Source organism: Boleophthalmus pectinirostris, unplaced genomic scaffold, assembly GCF_026225935.1.
Source record: "Boleophthalmus pectinirostris isolate CB_2022bp ecotype Guang Dong unplaced genomic scaffold, ASM2622593v1 HiC_scaffold_21, whole genome shotgun sequence".
NCBI classification, from domain to species: Eukaryota; Metazoa; Chordata; class Actinopteri; order Gobiiformes; family Gobiidae; genus Boleophthalmus; species Boleophthalmus pectinirostris.
The window spans coordinates 21,504,153-21,527,554 of record NW_026571175.1 but is presented as its reverse complement, the minus strand read 5'-3'; the positions used below and the strand labels follow the sequence as shown (position 1 = coordinate 21,527,554).

Below are 23,402 nucleotides of genomic sequence, written 5' to 3'. Positions count from 1 at the left end.
ATATGCTCCACCACTGCATCGCCAGCGGCCGTTAAAGGCAAGGTGAGCGCTTATATTGAAGTTGAGCCGTAATAGGAAACCTTTAAATCTGTAATATCAGGCTGACCTTCCCCTTTAAGGCTCAGTCTCGCAGCTCCTCGGGCTTTATAATAGTTAATGGATAGTTCAGACGTGTGCCAGGCCTCACGTTTATGGCATCAGATTGAGGAAACTGTAAAGTGAGATTAAAAACAGTTACTAGGTCCTATTGTGGTCCCTTTAAATGGCTCATGACATGTTCACCACTCCTGTTGGCCTTTAAGCTTTTGCTGTTAAGGCTTACTACATTCTGTGTGTGGAAACAAGAACTGCTGGTTTAGAGTTTCCCTGCGATTCTTTCAGTAAATTAAAAACATGATTTCTGTAGACATGCTGGAATAATCTTTGTTTTTATTCCTTGTAAATTGGATTACTCATCATGAAATAGCAAAGCAATAACAAAAACACACTTATGAAAGCAATGAACAGTGAGTTAATTATGTTCTTAATTAAAACAAGCAACTGTTCTACTTTTGATAGTTAAAACAGATGCTCTAATTAATATCATCCACAATCTTTTGACCCTTCTCTGGTATGATTCCATGGCTGTATTGGAGGTGTCGGACACTGTGTAAATGTGTAAACAGCCTTGTGCATGTGAATGTGTGTTACTCTGCACATGTGTTGTGTGTGTGTGTGTGTGTGTCAGGCTACACATGTGCATGCCTGTGTGTGTGTGTGTGCGTGCGCTGGTGTGTGTCAGGCTACACATGTGCATGCCTGTGTGTGTGTGTGCATGCGCTGGTGTGTGTCAGGCTACACATGTGTTATTCATGAGCTCTTATGGATAAAGCCTCGCCGTCATGTCACAGACATCTCCTGTCTCCATCACGACGAGGGACATGTTTCTGTGGACTGGCAGTTAAATGGAGATGAACGTCCCACCTCACATGTTCCTGTAGATGTTCTTCTCTTCATATATGTGAACTCATGTCTGAATAATACACTTCCCATTATCTGTTTGTTGGTGCATGGTTTGCATGTAAGTGTGTGTGTTTTAAAAGCCATTGAAGCCTGTATTGTGTCATGTTGGTGGTATTTCCCCAGAGCCCCTTGCTATGTGGGCAGCTTCTTCATCCATCCTGCTCTGACAGCTCAGCGGCTCCCCCCGGGGGCCGTGCCACACACAGCGCCGGTGTGCAGGCGCGTGCACGTGTACGGCTCAGTGTGGGCACGTGCACGCTCGTGGATACGCTTGTTTGACAGCCATGTCGACTACACTGTGAGCGCCCTGACACCACCACAGCACGCACAGACACACAAGCACAAATATAGTCACGCACCGCTAACTTTGACCTGAGAGGAATGTCAACAGCCTCTGATGCTAATGAGATCCCTTTTCCTGTCATTTAGAGTTCAGAGCGGGAGCGGCTCACACGCTGCTGCGTTTACCACACATACTCCCCATCCTGTCCTTCTGACCCTGATATTTGGATGCCCATTGCAGACTTCGATCATATCTCAGGCTATGTTTGGCTCAAGATGCATACATGAAATATTGATCTTTTGATAAGACTTCTCGTGTGTCATCCGCATCAACATTCAACAGAAATGTCATCGACTAAATCCCATCTCTGAGCGGTAGCCTGGGCTCACACAGGCGCAGTCTGTCTGGACTATGGGGACGACTCTTGTTAGCTCTGCCCTCCGGTACACACTGGCTCCAGTGGCTACACAAAAGGATATTGAGCTGTAACCTCTGCGTCCCATCACCAGGAAGTAAATATGTGAATGTCAGGTGCAGGTCATCTGTGAAACCCAGCTGACCGTGGGAACGGAGCAGAGGCTGCACTATTGGCAGGAAGTGAAAAGTGAATAGCAGATAAGACGTGCATGTGTGCGTTTGGGTGGGCGGAGCTGAGATGCAAACAGATGGCAGCTAATAGAAGCATAGACAGGCACCATACACTTCCTGTTCAAATGGTATTGTGCTAACATCTCACTTCCTTGTGATTACATGAGAGGGTGAGCTGAGCCTGGAGCAGATGGTGGCTAACGATACTTAAAGACTCACCATGTTTGTACTGTATGGCTACAATTAAATCATATGCAATTACAAGTTAATAAAATTAGCCAGCTGCAGAAATTGATTTTGGTTCAGTTTGAGAAATAAATGAATGCAGAGGCGCTGTAAATAATTCCTGTACTGTATTCATAAAAACATTAAAAACAGACCGGTTAATTTGAACTAGAGGTCTAGTGGTTACGGTGGTCCAAACGTATTCCTCACTTTCTTAATGCATTCCTTGCATCCTAATTATCAGTTTCAAGTTTCAAGGTGCTTTTTCACAACTTGCAGAGTTTAGAGTGGAGTTTTCAGGCACGCAACTGCTAACAATACTAGCATAGTATCTATGCATCAGAGTTACTTCCTGAGCATACAAATTACTGAATGTCTGTTGTGATGGTCAGTTAAAACCCTGTAGCTGTGGCGTTTCATTGTGAGTGCCCAGTTAAATGTACATGCTCTTTTATTAAAAGCGCTGTTACAGTGTATTATTCAGTCACTCCACAGGCAGTAGTACATAGTCCTGGTTGGACATATACATTTCTGGGAGCAGACTGGCAGCTGGATCAGTCCAAAAGGGAGAAAGGGTCTGTTGTCCTGGGCCCCAGGGTTTTAGGGGCCCTGAATTGGACCCACTTCCTATGAATTTATATTAGAGGGGCGCCCATGTGAGGTTTCTTGCTCCAGGTCCCCACATTTCTGTCGACTGTTCTGCTAGGTAATGTGGGTGAAGTGTCTTGCCTAAGGACACAAAGACAGTTTGCATTAGCCCCTTTGTTGTACCTTTATATTCCCCGTGATTTTCCAATTAAGCAGTTAGCAGGCCCAGCCTTGCTTAGTCTCCGTGGTCTCATATCAAACAGCAGGTATATCCACAAAAAGGCTGATGTTACCTTTACATTATGCTATAAAGTGCTCAGGCCAGCTAAACCTTATATGAACTTTGTAATGGAGTGAGCTCTACGGAAACAACCACTCACTCAATGCCGACCAATAGCCCTTAGATACGACTAATCATCTACTCCAGTCAGGTCCGCTTGGTGGGGGGTTGGTGTGAGGGGTTGGGGAGTAGATATTGGGCATCAGAGTGTGAGTCCTGGCCGCTCTGCTTTGCCCACCTCTGATTGAGATTCAGTGTGTGAGCTGTGATCGATCGGCCTGATGGAAACTACAGCTGTTTAGTTATTCTGTGCATCGCAGAGGCCGGCCTGTCGTTGTTGTCAGCTGTGTACTCCCACTCACACATTCAGAGGCAGCCCTGGAGCTCAACATGTGGAACGGACTACTGCCACATACAGATACATACCATATCGGAATTTCTTTATGGAGCTATTTTATGGAGGTTAACCAAATACTGAATATGCTACTTTTTCCCTTTAAGGTCCTATGTTACACATAATTGACTTTTGTGAGCTTTAAGCCATGTTGTAATGTTGTTACCGCCTCAAAAACATACATGGAGTTGTTTTGTTTCATTCACACATGTTTGAGTAACCCTGCAGTATTAGTCTGTCTACATCTCCAAACTCTAAATGCTCTGTTCCACCTTGTGATGTCATCAAGCGGTAGTGTTAACAGCTACCTTTTAGTTCTTGTTCAGTACCACCTTAATGGAACCACAATGGAGTCCTTGTCCAAGCCCCAACCCTAAATAAATTGATAGTTTTGTTTCCGGAAGGGCATCTGATGTAGCCAGGCTGGTGCCACCTAGTGCTTTCACTCAATTTTATTTCTCTCCAGTGACTAGGTGAGGAATCAGAATACAGTAGACGGTTTGCAAGAACCCCAGAAGTTGTAGACCGCACACTGGCCAATCAGTGAAGAGCTGTGAAGCCATAACGTCAAACTCTAGGGCCTGTCTGTGTCCTTTTTGTGGTACAGCACAACAGTAAACAAAGCGGTTGAGATGGATGTAGACGAAGACAGATATTCTGTGTTGGCAACGATTACCAAGATCGAGGATTTAAAGCCGGAACAAAGAGAATGTTTGGTGAATTTTATCAACGGGAAAGATGTTATTGCACTTCCTCCAATGAGATTTGGGAAAAGCTTAATCTCTCAGTTTGCCCCGTTAGCAGCGCATTACATACATCATGACCAAATAGCAATGCGTGGTTAAATTAAAAAAGTACCCACCTACTGTCAAATGAACGTATCCTAATGCAACAAGGTCAGACAGTTTTCACAAAGTGAAACCAGCTGATGAATCAGGTTACTTCTGATGTAAACTGCAGGACAAATTGATAAACAAAAGACTAAATTATACTTGTGGCCTGAAGTATGCTTGTATTCAGAAATACATAGATACATACGTAAATGTACCACAAATTGACAAAAGATACTGAAGTTGTACTATTTTTACTCAGAATGAATGGTTTTGGTAATAAATTTCTAAGCACATAATGGAACTGAGAGCATTCAGAGTTAAGCGTTTGAAGGTGAATTGGTCGCTTCAAATTTCTATCTCTGAAAAAGTTACTGAATTTGTGTATGAATAGATGTCTTGCCTCTATTTCCTAAGCACATGAAAACGTATACGGCTCTTACAAATACAATAAATAAGACTGAAATAAGTGAATAGAAAATAACAGTTTAGGACAAGACATTCAGTTTGAATCAACTTAGATCCTTCTTTAGGTGTCTTCACAGAAATTCACCGGCCCCAGTTTAAGTGTGTATCCTATTCTATCAGACCAGCAAATTTAATGATCTCCTTCTTAAGTTTCCTCTCACCCTGCTCTATACTTATGGGATATACGCATTCTTTCTCATCTTATCTGCTCTCTCTATATCTGGCTTTATATATGAAACAGTTGTCTCACTGATACTCATTAATCACAAAGACGACCTCAACATCTTTAAAGGACTAATATTACACTATTTTCTGATGCACAATGTTGTTATAATGTTGTTTTCTCATCAAAAACATAGCTGAGTTTGTGTTTTGTTTCTCTGTTCCACTTTGCGATGTCATGTGGTAATACAGGAGTGCTGCATTGTGTTTTTAAACTCCATACACCTTCATTAGAATCATTTGGATAACTTCAGCCCTGGAATTGCCAAACTATATTAAACAAAAGGCAAACGACATCACAAGGTGTAACAGGGTAAGATTAATTCTATCCTTGAACATGTGTGAATGAAACAAAACGCAACTCCAGGTATTAAATTAATCACTTAATTTAGCAAAATATAGGAGCTTTATCTCTGCTACTTTTAGTTCTGCCTCCTGTGTTCCCTCAGAGCCACTGTGTTTACACATTTTAAAAAGCATAATTGTTCATTATCCCATGTTAAATTAATTGTACTATTGATTTCAGGTTTCTCTCCCAGGCCAGTCGTTGTCATGGAGGCACTTTAAACTCTGAGAAATAACAAACTTAGCCTTTTCGAATCAAGCTCCATCCTTGTTGTGAGGTCTCCGGATTTACTCAATATCCAAAATAAATGGAATTTATGAAATGTGACTACAGCAATAAAGCACGTCGAGGTGAGCCCAACAGGGACGCAATATGATTTACACTGCAACCCTGAGCGCCGCCAAAGTCAAAGGAAGCACAGATAAAAAGTGATTTAATCCTCTGGCTCCAACCGCCTCGCTGATTAAAGCCGCCCGCCCGCTCCCACAATGCATTAAACGGCTTACAGATCACATCCTATGCTAAATGTAATTCAGAACCTCCGATACATTAGCCTCTGTTTGTTTTTGGCAGGTGACTAATCTCCTCGACATGCCATATTGTGTACCGGCAGAACGAGCAGGGGAAAAGGTTGGGGAATACAGGAACTTAACAGGGGAGATGATTTTACATTTGAAAAAAAATCCTTGTATTTTTTTCTGACTTGTTTTTGGATAATTTTGAACAATGTACTACTAAATTAAAAAGGTAGAAAGGCTATGCGACATTTGCTTTTTACACTGAATGTGGCAGAAAATGTGGTAGAAGAAGGAAACTCTTGAGGGAATGAATGAAACTACAAATGTGATAATCGTCAATTGTAATAATCGTCTCAGTATGCTTATTTTCTGATCTACGTTATAATGTCTTCTCATCAAAAAACGAATATGGAGTTGTGTTTTGTTTCATTCACACATATTTAACACACAAACCCCGCGTTTTGAGTTCTTTATGCAAAACGTAATTCAAAACCTCAGATACATTAGCCATTGTTTTGTTTTGGCAGGTGAGTAATCTCCTGGACATGCCATATTGTGTATTGGCAGAACATGCAGCGAAAAAGGTTGATAGCTTTTCGATTTGGTATGCACGCTTTGCTGCTTGGCCAAATTGCTATTCATTTCCGCAATTTTGACTTAATTTTGTCGTCAAACAACATCTAAGTAAATTTAGGTGCTGCATGTGTAAACACTGGCTATGGTCGGAGGTAGAAGGGGAACGCTGCCAAATCACAACAAAGATTTAAACAAAGAAATGAGCCCCAAAAGAGCCTGAGCCGCTTGTGTTGCTTCCTATTGGCTTCCGTTGTTGTTGTCGCCGTGCCAACGTGGCAGTGGAGCTCCGAGTCTGCTCCAATATTGTCCAATAGATGCTGGATAAATAATTAAAAGCGCATCAGGAAGGAGTTGCGGCGGCCCTGGGAGATGGGACCGAGCGGAAACATGCAATCTGTACACGATTTCCTGCCTCTGCTCCCCCATGCTCTGCTCCAGCTCTCATGATGCTATCTGTTTTATCATTTAGCTTAGCATTGTGCCCTCTGTTAAAGGGCTCATATTACGCTGTTTTCTGATCTATGTTAGAATGCTCTTTAAGTTGTCTGTTGTTTCATTAACAGTTGTTTAACACACGCATCCTGCATATTTATTTGTGTAACATAGGCCCTTTAAGCACACATTTGGTGCAGGATGTCATGATGATGATGAAGCAATAGATTACCATGTATCTATCTAATGTACGTTATAGCACAGCCTTTGTAAATACAGTATTATGCAATTTGGAAATCAGGGTTACTTCACATATGAACGTTTGAATGTTTATGCAAATTTCTGAGTTTAGGCTCCCATACATAGATCGTATATATGAGTAGACATCGCTAATGCTCTAGCCGCCGTGTGCCAAATAGGAAGTTCACCAGGAGGCTCTTCCAGCTCCTTCTGACCCTGGCTCCAGTTCACTTACATTAGGATCTTGTCACTCCTCTCTCTGTAACTGCTGCAGTGAGCCTTGTCATTTTGGTCTTAAAATGTTCGTATTAACCCGCAACACATGATCCTGATTTTTTTTTTTTTGCTGTTTTGTCTGTCAAAAAATCCTATTCATAACATAGAGCCTGGCTTCAGATTTGCTCCCATTAGCATCTCGAGCTTCATTTGAGGTGAATGCTGTGGGTGAGGTCACACGTACTTAGTCCACTTCTTTTATACAGTCTGTGCTCTCATATGATAATGCCAAAGACATGTCTACATCTCCAAAGCTCAAAATGCTCTGTCATGAAGAGGTGCTTTTCACGTTAACAGATACCTTTTACCTTTTGTTCAGCAGAGATTGGAAATTCCACAGCTGTAATGATCCAAATGATTCTAGTGAAGGTGTATGGAGTTTAAAAACACAGTGGAGCACTTCCTGTGGTAAAGCATGACATCACAATGTGTGTTTTCTGTTTGAGAAAAGAACACAGTCTAAATACAGTGTGCAGGGTTTGTGTCTTAAACATGTGTGAGTAAAACAAAACTCAACACTGGATATAATAATAAATCTTTATTTATAAAGCACTTTTGAAAACAAGCAACAAAGAACAATACAAAAAGCATAAAAAAGCATACAGAAAGCATATAATTAAATAAATAAAAAGAAATAGAATAAAAAGAAATAAGGAATAAAATCAAGCTAAAACCAGTTAAAGGAAGGATAAAAATGAGTCTGGTGCGAGTCTTATCTCCACAGGCAGCTCATTCCAAAGCTGAGGCGTCCAGACTCGTATGTTTGTGACGAGTAAACAAGATCACAACCTAAATCAAAGTTGGCGTAATACGGGCCCTTTAAACTTTTTTTGGTCTATAATGAAGTGGCAAAAACATTACACTTATAGGTCAAAACATACTTTCCTTAAAATTTCCAAATCCAATGATTTTTAAAAGTGTGCATAATAAGCACTTGACACGACATAAGGACGTTACACAAGAACGGGCATCTGATATAAATTACAGTGAAGAAACATGCAAATCACTGCACACTAATTGGCGAACGATCTGCTGTTACCCACAAGCAGCAGAAGTGGTTGAAGCATTTAGATTTCAGTCTTTAATTCTGTAACCACGATATTAAGCACAATTAAAAACCATAGCCTGACAACATTTTCTTAATTATGTCTTGGACCCACAGTATAAGAAAGTGTGGGAGTACTCTTGCGGTAAAAAGACTCAGTTCTCTCCCTGATGGCGTTTTTAATGTAGGCTAAAACGTTGTGATAGAAGCGCAGCCAGCCCACGTTATTTTAAAGTCCTCGCTGAATTAAAGTCTAGTCCCAAATCACACCGTAAGTCCCAGAAAGCCCCTCTCCAAGTGTCAGTCATACTCCAGTAATCCATGTTAATTTGGGCCGTCCCACCCACTCTCCCTGGGCTAATAAGTGGTCTGCTCTCCCCTATGGCTTTTTCAGATTCATCCAAGTAGGAAGGGACCATGGCTGTCACTGGATTTCAGATACTGTTTAAAAATGTGACAAAATGCTCAGCTTTTTATCCGACTCGACCCCGGTGAGCTCGTTGATGTGAGGGATGTTTGTTTTGTCTTTTTCTGTCTGTGACAGAAGTAAAAGTTCAAATTTGTGATACTTGGGGAAAACAAAAACAGCAAGAAGAAGTTAGAGTTAGATCTCCATTCTGTTTGGCTGTGTGTCTTCTCTGTGGTGCTGTGGTTGGTTTACAGTCTTTCTTACAAAACACATGTAGATTATTTTATAAAGGGGTTATTATTCAAAATGTATTTTAGTTTTCTATCATGTTATAACGTGCATGTTGAAAGACATCTGAAGAGATTTTAGATTTTAGATGTCATCCATGCATGTTTGAGTATTTTAGTAATGTCTCTCTGGCCCTACTTGAACCCTTATAAACAAAAGGTAACATGGTGATCTAAATATGTTATGTGTTAGCAGCAGATATAAAGAAGTGGACAAAGGGAGTGTGACGTCACCTATAGCCCTCGGATCCTGTCAAATGAAGCTCACGATGCTAGCAGTTAGGGGTGCAATGATTTGTGTCGAACCGTTTTGGTACGGGATGTTCAGTCCGGTGCAGGGCTGTGCATGAGTGAGTTCATGCAATTTGTGTGTGTTTACATTCTGCCACTACATGTGCAGCTACATGGAACGCTCGGCTTTTTAATATTCATGAGGGAACTCGTCCGCGACTGGGGTAACAGTATTTCCTGCAGCGCTTTATAGTTAGGGTGGCCACTTTGACAACAATTGCCCTCGCCTTGACTATGTCCCTCCAAACCACCTGAATCCTTGCAAAACTACAGTCATCACACCGTGGTCCTCATTTTCGCCTTTCGTTGGCACGAAATCTCCGCCTCCACCCCCTACCAGCAGATTTGCAGTTGTTTTTTCTGGCCAAAAATATGAAGCTTGAGTAAAACTTCATGCTGGAACTGTTAGTGCTGCGCTGTACTTTTTGAAAAGTTCTGTTTACTGTTTACAAGGAATTTATTTTTTATAATATTTCATACATTTGTTGCTTATTTGAGAATATTTTATTTAACTTATTAGTATTACTAAGCAGCACTTTGCATTTATTTTATTTTCCCATTTGTATAATATTAAAACAAATTGTTGTTTAATTGCAGTTATAGTATATATTAGGGATAGGAATTTATTTACAGAGAAAATTGTGAAATACAAACACCAGAATAATTTAGAGTGGATTAATATGAACATTTTAAGACCAAAATGATGAGGCTCACTGTAGTGGTTATATAGAGAGTTGTGACCATTTTTCACTTGAAAACAATTGACCATGTCCATTTATATACATAAAGTCTATGCTCAGAGACATACAAGTAAAATACTGCCTCTTTAAGAGATAATTAGCATGCAGCACACATTTGAACTGTATTTTACTCCTCTCTCCCTTGTCACTAGTCGTAATGTTTAGCTGGATCAGTGCTTAACCCCACAGTTTGGCCTACATTCTCAGTGCCATATCTCAAATTGCCCTCATGCCTCACCCCAGCTCCCCCCACGTCCCAGGACTCACACCAGGTTATTACTGCATCCCCCTTAAATCAGACTGCTTCCTGCAAAAAGGATCAATTTCCCCTGATGCACTTTCTCATTATAACCTTATCTCGCCCACAGACAATAATCTGGATTTGTCACGCTTTGTTTGTTTTGCTGCCGAACTGTATCAATCACACGCCATCGGTTAGCGCCGGCTTTGAGTGGATCTGTCACCCAAATATAAAGAATTCACCTGCTGAGATCGTCTACTCGGCAAAATGTCTGCGCTTTGATTGGCTTCAAAGTTTGTTTAGGCAGAGGAGAGGAGGAGGAGGAGGAGGGGGGAGGGGAAGAAGAGGAGAGAGAGAGAGAAGAGTGTGGGAGAAAGAGAGGAGAGAGAGAGTGGAAAAGTGGAGAGAGGATAGAGAGGAGATAGATAGAAGAGAGAGAGGGGAGAGGCAGTGTAGCGCTGCGCCTTCAGAAGGAGTTTGGAACGATTGACTTTGCTCTGCACTCAGGCAGATCTAATATGGAGGAGTGACACAACCAAAGTGGGAAAGATATGGCCCCAGACACAGTTACCCTGTACAAGTAAACACTGGATCCTGAAGTCATCATCTATTTTTACTTAGTTATTTTAAGCACAATGGCTATGCCTCTAAAAACTCAAGTAATTACAGTCATTGTTTCAGAGCAACTATGCACCATTATGCCTTATATATGAGTGACATTCTTAACGAGATTTTACTCATTTGCCATATTTGTATGTAAAGATAAGCTAAACAAGAAGTAATATATTTTTGAATACGCTTAATTTCATGTCTCTGCAACCCCAGAAGTTGTAGACTGCACATCGGCCAATCAGTGAAGAGCTGTGAAGTCATGACTGTGTCCCTTTTTGTTGTACAGCACAACAGTAAACAAAGAGGTAGAGATGGATGTAGATGAAGCCATACATTCTGTGTTGGCAACAATTCCTGAGATTGAGGATTTAAAGCCGGAACAAAGAGAATGTTTGGTGAATTTTATCAAGGGGAAAGACATTATTGCGCTTAATATACCAGTTAGTCCCGTTAGCTTCGCATTCCATACGTCATGACCAAATAGCAGCGATTGGTTAAATAAAAAAAGTACCTGCATACCATCGAGCGAGCGAATCCTAATGCTGTGAGGTCAGATGGTTTCCACAAACCAGAAACCAGCTGATGAATCAGGCTAGATGTCAATACCGATTGCTTAAAATTCAGAGCAGTTCCTGGCTGATTAAGTCTGCCGATACTTTTGGGCCAATATGTAGGGCCAATTTAGATTATTTTCCCTAAATGATTTCATTTAAATGTACTACAAAGTCACACCCAGTACTTTTTATACCACAAACCTGTAAGAGAGTTGTAGTCATATTTTGTGCTGTTATCTCTCACTAAAGTGTTCAAATAAAGCTCTGTGTGTGTGTACACTTTAGGCAGGTCATCTAAAACAAAGTATCAGCCTGAGCTGGAGATTTAAGGCTGATAGCCGATGCTCTAAAACAGGGGTCATCAAACTAAGGCCTGCGGGCTTACTCCCGCCCTCCAAGACTCTTTGACCAGACCCCCCTCCACTTGAACTAGCCCGATGACGCAATCCTCAAAAGTGTCATGGCCGATTTATTTATTTATTGTGATGGTCTGCTGTGGTTAATCTTATCTTCTTTTAGTTCTCTGTAGCAGTTGCATGAAGTTAAAATGTTTGAGTCAAGAAAAGACGACTTTCCATTTGAGGTCACAGTTTTTCACAGGTTTATTTGGGTTACTTTGTCCAGTTGAATTTCACAGTGTAATTCCGACAAATGTGGTGGTTTGGAAAGGAGGATCTGAAAAGAACTTGTGACAGGAATAACGGTCCCAGATGGACAGGGCCAGAGAGGAGACAAAGCTGTGTGTTTGTAGAAAGTTTTGATGTGAGTAAAGTTGAGCTTGTTGTGTCTGGGCCTGAGGAGATGAGAGGAGGACTTTGGTGAGTTTGACCGAAGTGAAGTGTCTGTCTCTGGGCTACGTTTGGTTATACTTGAAAATAAGGAGGAGAAAGATGAAATGTAACTTGTTCAGAGGTCTTTCAGAGGTCTGCAGCCAATCCTCTGTCAGGAAAACATGTGGTGGAAGGTAACAAAGTACTTCAGTACATTTTACAATTGATAGTTATTACTTTTAGTTTATTACATTTGAGAGCAGGTATCTGTGCTTTCTACTCCACTACATTTTTGAACAGGACTGAAAAGTAAAAGTATTTTTCATTATTGTTTGAGACCTGCTGAAAAGGCTGAGGATTTATTTTTCAAATAAAAATATACAAATAAAAACAGCAAGAACAACACAACTGATTTGGTTATTTCTACTGAATAAAATTCAGCACAAATCTATTTCAAAATTAATACATTTGAAGCCTTATAAGACCTGAAAATCTGCGCAAAATACTTTTACTTTTTATTCTTTAAGTTAATTTTTAAACGGGTACTTTAATACTTTTACTTGAGTAAAATGTTTTCATGTGATACTTTTACTTTTACTTGAGTATTTTTCTGCACTGGTATCTGTACTTTTACTTAAGTAACAAAATTGAGCACTTCTTCCACCACTGGTAAAAGCATGTGGTTTGGGGCAGAGTTCAGATAGAGGAGGAAATTTTTACCATTTTTGTGTTAAATGATAATGATTAAAAGTCTACTCTGTACTGTTTATGTTCAGTAAGTTAAGATTGAAAGACATTTTAATGTGTTTTATATAGAAAAAATAAAAATCAAATCGAAATTCAAGATTCAAGTATTGTGGGCCCAGCTCAAACATACATTTATCTATGTATGCATTTATTTTTTTACAAAGGCAAAACCGCCTAAAAATAAATAGCATTACAAACAGGCATGATAGTCCATCTGTCACCTGCTTGTTTCTATGGAGATGTCATTGCTCTGCCTGGAATGTTCCACAGTATGACATTAAACAGCTTTATCTTACATTTATTCGATTACAGGTGGTTGTATAGCTCAGAAATACCTCGAAAAACAAACATTCTGACTGACCTGTAACTTGGTCTCCATGAAGATAGAAATTTGACCAGAAAAGTTACATAATGCACATTTGTTTTATATAAGACAAAATAAATTCAAGATTCAAGAATGTTTTGGGGCATATTTACCAACCCTGTGCCATTTTGTATGTATGTTTTGTTTTTTGTTTTTTTTATTTGTATTTATTTTTAACAGAGGCAAAACAGCCTGAAATAAAATATATTATATATATATTATAATAGCGCTGCGAACAGGCTTAATAGTCCTAAAATGATTGTTGCATGGGGTCCGCTTCATAATGCAAACCAGCTAGATTGGGTTAAATAAGACAGGTTTTAGGCCCTGTTGTATTCCTGTTAGAACAATGTTAGTCTTACTCTAATCAATCAGTAATTAAAGATTTCACATCAAATGAGCGAGTTACAAGTGGAAAAATCAGTGTTTCAAAAGATTCTTATGTAAGACACTTCACTGTAGGATACTTATGTACTTACACTGGTAGGCGTTTCTGTCTCGAAGCTAATCAGAGTCACTTCCATCTTAAGTTTGTTTTTGTTTATCAAACAGTCACATTATGAAAGTAATGACAGCGCTGGATTTCCGTATTCTTGAGAGTTTAGTTTTATGTAAAGTTGGAGGTGGAAAAATGACACATTTCTGTGAAGTGTTGTTGGTCACAGTTTCAAGCTGTTGATGAAATAGCTAAACAAATGCTAAAGTATGCTAAATTATGTGTCCCCACAAAATATTTTAGCTCCGAACTTTCACAAGCAGTGTTTTAAATGTTCATTTGGAAGATCGCTTCAGTTTTTCGGTTTATCAAAAAATATTATATACTTAGAATTTTTGAAATAAAGTAGCTGTGATTAGTAATACAGGAAGTGCTCCACTGTGTTTTTAAACTCCACACATCTTCACTAGAATCATTTGGATGATTTCAGCCCTGGAATTGTCCATTTCTACTGAACAAAAGGTAAAAGGTAGCTGTTAACATGAAAACTACACTACGTGGACATTTTGAGCTTTGGAGATGTAGACAGACCATCAAGTGTTCCTCAAACCTGTGTGAATGAACCAAAACATAATTCCAGGTGTGATTTTGAGGAGGTAACAACATTGTAACGTGTCATAAAAATCACAAAAGTTAACTTTGTGTAATATGTGACCTTTAATACAGGGATGGAGACTTGCAAGTCGTGACTTGGAGTCAATTCAGACTTGAGTCACTATTTTTAGGACTTGAGACTTGATTTGATAAAATGGACTAAGACTTGGGAGTAGACTTGGACTTGAAGGTCAGTGACTTGGGACTTGATTTGGATTTGAGGCCTGTGACTTGAGAAGACTTGAGAAGCACTTTTAATTCTTAAGTCTTTCTATTCTGAGAGTAATGATTCACACTAAGATCTTGTCAAGACATTTAAAAAGGAAAGACTAACATTTCTACAACTCTTACATACTCTACAAATACTCATATATAAATGTACTATGAATTTTTAAAGTACAATTTACTTTAAAAGTCATATAAATTGCAAAAATCTTGATTTGGGACTTGGGACTTGTCTCGGACTTGAGGTCAAAGACTTGAGACTTACTTGAGACTTGCAAAACAACGACTTGGTCCCACCTCTGCTTTAATATACATCATGATTATTGTCAGTAACAGAAAATACCATAGAGGAAGGTTGTAACTGCTCTGAAACATTACAAGAAGTAAGAAAGACTTCACTCATTTAAAGGTGCACTGTGTAACTTTGAGGTCTGTTACCTTTGTGATTCTATGGATATACTGTATCTATGTCATTGCTCTGCTTAGAATGTTCCGCAGTATGACATTAATCAGCTCGTTTACATTTATTCAATCATAGGTGGTTTTATGGCGCAAAAACACCTTGAAAAACAGGCTGTGGGTAGAGTTGCCTTTCCATAGATCTGACCTCTAACTTAACTGTAAATTAACTGAAGATACTGGTTGCTACTTGAAAAAAATCAAACCCGATTCCAGCACAGTAACTTTCCCAATCCATCTCCACTATTTCGGAGAGTGGAGTCAGTTTGCTCTTCGTTTTCTCCCATCAGTCAATTAAATCTAACACAGGACCTGAGGCTCTCCTTTTCCACAGTCTCATATTCATGGGCCGTGCTACAGTAGGTCACAGAGCTCACCGCTGTGTGCTCAGTGCTGTCCTCCACAATGAAGATTGAGTTTGTGGAGCACTACGAGCACGCTAATCACGCTCCAAGGTCTCACTGCTATGCTACCAATTCAGCACGCTGCCATTTTGGCTTCAGCCATCTCTCCATCTCTCTCCATCAGGCACCTTTCATTAAGTTGGGTAATATTACATCAGGTTTTTAATTTAGTTTTTCTGCGGGTGTGTGTGTGCGTGCGTGGGTGTGTGGGTCTGTGTGTGTTTGTGTGTGTGTGTGTGTGTGTGTGTGTGTGTGTGCATGTGTGTGTGTGGATTTTACGCTGGCCAAAAGGTTTGTCAAGTGTAAACGTATTATAGAATGTGATGATTAGTTTATTCTGTGAAGAAATATTTTAGTAGTAGTGGTAATAATAATAGTAGTAGTAGTAGTAGTAGTAGTAGTAGTAGTAGTAGTAGTAGTAGTAGTAGTAGTAGTAGTAGTAGCAGCAGTAGTAGCAGTAGTATTAGTAGCAGTATTACAGTATTAGTAGTACTAGCAGTAGCAGTAGTCGTAGCAGTAGCAGTAGCAGTATTAGTACTAGTAGTATTAGTAGTAGTAGTGGTGGTGGTGATAGTGGTAGTAGTGGTGGTGGTTACTACTACTACTACTACTTATTCTGTGAAGAAATATTTTAGTAGTAGTAGTAATAGCAGTAATATTAGTAGTACAAGCAGTAGCAGTAGAAGTAGTAGTAATAATAGTAGTAGTAGCAGTAGTATTAGCAGTATTAGTATTAGTACTAGTAATATTAGTAGTAGTAATAACAGTAGTTGTAGTAGTGGTGGTGGTAGTACTACTACTACTACTACTACTACTACTACTACTACTACTACTACTACTACAAAAAATGTAAAGTGTGAGTGATTATTATTCTAGATCAGACCTTTCGGCCTTTTGGTCTCATTTGGAATTACAAAAGAAACATTTTGTAATTCAACTCATGCATGGACTTTTTTTATTTTAGAGGTGTTTTTTTTTTAAATTACATTTTTTGTAAGGCAGTTTCACTTTTTCATTGCTTAGTCATAACATAAACTCTTACCAGCTCATCAAAACAATACTATGTACTGCTTTTTATAAAGAAATACAATTAATATTATGCAGAACTCAGTTTTTTGGCCCGTCCCTCCGCAATATTTTCTGTTTCTCATGTGGCCTCATGGGAAAAAATAATTGCCCAGCCCTGTTCTAGGTAGTAGCAGTTATGACTCTCTATATGAAATATCTCTGTCTCATTCTTCAATCAGCAGTTGTAGTAGAAGAATTAGATTTCCAGATTCTTTCTCAGCGTCACTGCTCCTTTCCAACTTCCTAATAATTTCGAAAAATATCATATTTTTCTTATTTTCAACACCTTTTATGTTTTTCCTCTCCCAGATTTTATGAGCCAGGGTTAAATCGAGCGGGGCCATATCATATCCCTGTTGATATATTGTGATGTATATGGGAATTTTATGACATTTGGAATATTGTGATAAACTTGGGGATGTGCTAGAGATGATTTTCCTCTCATCTGCGAGGAAACTGAATGTGGCGACTCTTTAGAAGTTAAAACTGCAATCAGTCTAACTCTTGGATGAAATAATGTATGAATGTTTGCAAATTTTCTCTTTCATCTTCTGATCTATATTTTAGACCAGTGTTTCTCAAACTGCTGTACGTGTACCACTGGTGCTTGGGGTCCTATGCCGTTCTGTTTAAAGGTGCATTGTGCCACTTTTCTGGTGGAGGGTCAGTCAAATGCTTTTCCAAACCAGACCAAATTACAGGTCAGATCTGTGGAGAGGCGACCCCGCTCACAGTGAAAATGCCTGTTTTTCAAGGTATTTTTGAACTCTAAAACCACCTGTAATCAATGTTGGGGAGTAACAGATTACATGTACCAGAGTTACGTAATCAGAGTACAAATTATGAGTAACTGTGTTCAGTTACAGTTACTGTTTTAATGAGTGGTAATTGGATTACAGTTACTTTGTTAAAATAAATGGATTACACAGCGGTATTTTCCTGTTTTCACATTTTGGGCTATATCCTTTTTTTTTTTTTTCTTTTTTTTTTTTTTCGGTAATTCCACTCATTGCCGGACACTAAACCAGGTCTAAAACCAGGTCTAAACCAGGTCTAAACTCAGTTCCAAACCAGGTCTAAATCTGGTCTAAAACCAGGTTGAAACTTGGTCTAAACTAGGACTAAAACCAGGTCTAAACCAGGTCTAAATCAGGACTAAACCAGGTCTAAAACCAGGTCTAAATTATGTCTCAAACAGGATTTAACAGGATTTAAAAGGACTAAACCATGCTGCGTGGACCGTGTCTCCTCCTCCTCCTCTTCTATCGATAATATTTTTAATTTGGTTAAGTAAAGACTGGGCTTTTTATTGTCTTTTAGCAGACAAAACATCTTATGTTACGATATCCTATTCTTTGCTGCTTTACAGCAAATCAAGTAATCCAAAGTATTCAGATTACGTTACAAACTACATTTTGGGGTATGTAATATGTCATCTGTAATCTGTAGGGGAATACATTTTAAAAGTCACCTTCCCAATACTGCCTGTAAATATGTAATGAATAAATGTAAGGTAGAGCTGTTTAATGTCATACTGTGGAACATTCCAGGCAGAGTAATGACATATCCATAGAAACAAGCAGGTGACCCCCCAGCCAAAGTGCACCTTTAATTTAGAAACAGTTGTATTATTATTTTTTAGTTTAGTTTTTGTCTGAACTAATTTAGTAATGGATCTGAATTTTGACCTGATATACTTGTGATTCAGTTCAGAAACCCAAATATTTTATGCAGTACTTGATGTGAAAAGTAGAAATACTGTATGAAAGCGTGTCACCAAACCAGGCCAGAGTGCCCCTTGACTCGTGCCCCTCTGTGTGCTGGCGTCAGGGAAGTTTTGAGAGAAAAGGAAAAGCCCAACAGACGTGATTTTTTTGGCACGGTCCCGTCACTGTCACCATGGCAGGCACAGCGGGCACTGAGATAAATCTGAAGCCTCTCTCCTCCCGAAATAGAGCCCTGAGCTGGACTCTGGTGAGAGGAGCAGTCGGAGGTCACACTGGTCAGCAAAGTTATTTCTACACTGGACGCCCCATCCATCCACTTATGCTGCCAGCGGGACGGGGACATGATGGCTAAAAATATGTGCCACCTCTCGACTATCAGGATGTGGGCATTTTTCAGCTCAGATGTGGTACAAAATGCTATTCTATTTTCATATTCTCTCTGCGTATGGGTGGTTTCAGGTGCTCTGTTTTTCTTGCATCAACCTAAACAAGGACAATAAGGCGAATTCTCAAGCTCATACTTTCAATCTGGAGATGTTTTAAACGCAGAGGACAAATTTAAAGGTCCTATATTACACAAAATTGACCCAGAGTTATGTTTCGTTTCACACTTTTATTATTAGTCTGTCTATATCTCCAAATTTTGAAATGCTCTGTTCCACCTTGTGATGTCATGAAGCCTTTGACCTTTAGTTCAGTAGAGATTGACAATTTCTAGGACTGAAATTATCTAAATGATTCTAGTGAAGGTGTATGGGGTTTAAAACACAGTGGAGCACTTCCTGTATTACCACATGACATCACAAGGTGGAACAGTTTGTGTGTTAAACCTGTGAGAATGAATCAAAACACAACTCCAGGTATGTTTGTGATGAGGAAACAACATTAAAACATAGATCAGAACATAGCCTAATATATACCCCTTTAAGATCAAGTTAAGGTAGCCTTTATTAGTCCCATCTAGACATGCAAACTCCACACAGAAAGGCCTGGGAGTTGAACCTGTAACCTTCTTGCTGTGAGGTATGAGGGCTAGTCAAACAAAAAACTTTATGTAGGTAACAACACTGTCAGTAAAGTTACTCAACAGTGACATTAATCTGTGTCTTTAGATCAGTGATTCTTAACCACAGGGCCAGGCTCAAAGTAGGGCTGGGACCACCTCCTTGGGGACCCCACAATCAGTACAATATAATGCATTTAATCCGAGATAGGGTCCCAGGTTACTTTGTTCAGAAAAAAGTCGGGCCCCAAGATTGAAAAGCTTAAGAACCCCTGCTTTAGATTGACAGAACATTGCTTACAACTCACCCTTATGTAACGGATAACTCTATATGCTGTCAATCATTTCATCTTTGCACTGTTTTTCCTTACAACCTCTTGTATATAGCTGACATATATTTGTATTACTATATTTCTATATTATATTTTTACTTGTACATATACATTTATATGATTATGGCTTATTTGACACCAATCTCTTGCTATTTTTCTACTTATTCAGAATGTATTATTATTATTAGTGTAACAGTACATGTATTCGTGCCGAACCGTTTCAGTACGGGACATTCGCCACTACATGTGCAGCTACACGGAAGGCTTGGCTCTTTAATATTCACGAGGGAACTCATGCGTGATTGAGGTGGCAGTGTTTCCTGCAGTGCTTTATAGTTAGGGCGGCCACCTTGACAACAGTTGCCCCCCCACCTTAACTACATCCCTCCGAACCACGTGAATACTCACAAAACTACACACAACTGCATTTATTTTATTTTCTCATTTGTTAAAACAAATTGTGTTTGTTTAATAAACGCACAAATAACAACAAGAAAATGGTTTTGCACTGTACCGAAAATGAACCAAACCTCAAAACCGAGATACGTACTGAACTGTGATATTTGTGCACTGTTCCATTCCCCCAATTATTACCATAACACATTAGAATTATATTGTTGCTCTTTGTTATTATATTATATTGTGATGTGTGAGCTACTGTGTCCAAATAATTTTCCTAGTGTAAGTAATTGTGAGGAGATACTCAAGGAGATACACCATACAGAAGTTGGAAGTGGCTCCGATCACCTATAACTTGTAACAGTCTCATAGTACATTTCCCTTTTCGAAAGTATTACCTTACATTCCTACACTTTTCCTCTTTGCAGACAAAACTGTTTTCAGGAAGCCTCTCGGAGCAGTACCTGAGACACGAGGACAGATCTGAGTCTATCTTTAGGCCCTTCTTACAGTAAGTTGGGCTGGCGGCGATTTTGCTCCCACTTGCTTGTGCGGTTGGAGTGGCAGTTGTCTCGACGCCGTGAGCTTTTAGTGGCTGTGTTTTCTCCCCATTACCTGCTCCGGAGGGGGACAGCCAGGGTTCTGTAGTGGTGAAGAAGCACGCGGGGGTGGTCTCCAGACACTTCCAAATACCATGCACCTGACGCCCCAAACACAGGCAACAGACAGTGGGCAATTATGTCTCTGGCTCCTGAGCTCTATAAATATACTGTGTACTGAGACTGGGGCTGTATAGCTATGAGGCGCAGTGCTGTGTTTCAATGCGGTGTGAGAAAGCAAGCTGCAGGTGAAAGAAATACACTCCCAATGGACTAGAGAGGTAATGGAAGTAGCAGGTAAACAACTTATTCTAGAAACAAAAGACAAAGAAATGATAAAAGAGTCAAGTTATCATCACGGAATTTGAATATTGTTTAAAGAGCCCATATTACACTATTTTCTGATCTGTGTTATAATGGTATTTCCTCATCACAAACATGCCTACACTTGTGTTTGTCATGTTTAACACACAAATCCTGCACATGAGGGCTTAGTTCTCTAGTTCTCAAATATTCTGTTCCACCTTATGATGTCATGTGGTAATATAGAAAGTGTGCCATTGCATTTTTAAACTTCGTACACCTTCACTAGAATCACTTGGTTGATTTCAGCGCTGGAATCAGTATCCTGCACCGGGTCGGGTACCGCAAATAGTTGCTGAAACAGGCGGGTTTTAACGTTCTGGAATTTTATGGGCGGGTATATGGGTGGTTCAGGTGAATCAAATGAATGACGAAGGGATGAAAAATACTTGACACGCGTCCAGGAAGTCTGTTGCCCTGGAAACAAGTGCCATTTCCTGGTCTTCACCCAGAGTGATGGCAGACCAAGTTGAGAGAGAGTCTTTAGTGTATTTCGGCTCAGCGGCTGTGCTTCTGTTTTTTTCCTGGTTTAGATCTGGTTAAGTCCTGGTTTAGACCTGGTTTAGACCTGGTTCAGTCCTGGTGTAGTCCTGGCCATCAACTCAGATTATATATATATGTATAATCCGCTAATGACACGGCATAGATTCAGTCCTGGTTTAGTCCTAGACTATTGGGCTGTTGGACTAATGGGCTGACCCCGATTTATCACGGCCACGGGCAGGTAACGGGTGGAATATTAACACATCCGGGTGGGTGCGGATTTATCTTTGATATAAGCACGGGTTAACGGATGGGTGTTGTGCTGTACTGTGCGAGTACCCAAAAATGGACCCGTGCAGGACTTTGGCTGGAATTGCCAATCGCTACTGAACTACTAAAAGGTAGCTGTTAACATAAAAACAACTGTTTTGTGAGCATCTTTTTTACTCAAAATTTCTACTCTGTCTTTCAATGGAACCATCAATAACTATGTTATTATTGAACATATTAACAACTTAAAATCAGTAGTAGTCACAGTAATTTTTATTTAAGAAACCATAAGTATGCCCACAATTCTGTAAAAACAGTATACGTGAAAATACAGTATTGTGAAATGTCAATACTGTTATTTACAAAGAAATTGCATTCCCATTGTTTGAGCGTGTCCATGCATTGGCAGCAGTGAAGGTGCATCTGTGTCTGTACTGTAAATCATGAGAGCGGTGAGAGCAGTCTGATCCAAACAGAGCTGCTGCCAGTCACCGAGGAGCTCAGACAGACACAGAGACATGAGCTAATCCAGCCAGGTGTTTCCACAAGCTTCAATCTCACGCCACAAATCTACTCACAGACAAAGCATAGGAGGACACGGAAACTTAAAGGGCCCATGTTACGCTATTTTATGATCTATGTTATAATGTTTCTCCAACAGGCTCCTACAGCTCCGCTACAAGACTACATTCACACCATACTCCATACAACTGTACAACAACTCACCCTTACGTAACAGATAATACTCCCTACAACTGTACAACAACTCACCATTACACATGAGATAATACTCGATTATAATCCCTACAACTGTACACCAACTCACCCTTATTCTGTCAATCATTATATCATCTTTGCAGCTTTTCCTTTATTTTATTTATGTTATATTTGTTTTTTTACTTACTCTACATATACATTTATATAATTCATGTCTTATTGATACCGGTTTCTATTTTTTATTGTTACTTATTTAGAAGTTATACATTTTTAAACTTTTTTTTTTTTTTTACTCTTTGTTAGGGTTACTCAAATGTGTGTACAGCTCCAGGTATGTTTTTTATTAGGTAACAAAATTCTAACATGACTAAAAGCTCACCAGAGTCAATTTTGTGTAAATAGGACCTTTAAAGAGGACATGTTATGCTTTTTTGTCTGTATTTAGTAATAGAATATAAAACACGTAGATTATTAGTTTACATTTTGTCCATTGTAAACAGCAATAGTGATGTAAAATAGCCTGATAACAGAAATGGTCCCTTCTCCTCATAGTGGCATGTGTTTTTATTTATTGAAAAATGGACATGAACTAGTATAGGCAGTGTTGGGAAGTAACTGAATAGCCTATAAGTACCAAGAATACTAAATACTGAATACAAATTTTAAGTAAAGTTACTATTTCATTTACTTGTTGTGCTTGATCTCACGACTGCTTGATACCAGAGAGAAAAGTAACTACAATTTTTCCTTCAGGTGTTATTTTATTTTATTTTTTACGTTACATGTCCCCTTTAAAGAACATGGTGTGCTTGTGAATGCTGACTCGATCCAGGGTTAAAGTGTTTTAGTTGTCAATGTATCAGATTTTTTATTTTTTTTTTTTATAAAGATTACAATAAGTAAGATGACATTTAGTTGGAATTGATAAATACTTA

At 39.4% G+C, this 23,402-nt stretch overlaps 1 protein-coding gene across 2 annotated transcripts in view; it reads left to right on the top strand.

The window, feature by feature from the left end:
* The window catches only part of rbms3 (RNA binding motif, single stranded interacting protein), a 446,391-nt gene that overhangs the window by 306,519 nt on the left and 116,470 nt on the right, over window positions 1-23,402 (top strand). The window lies entirely within an intron of this gene.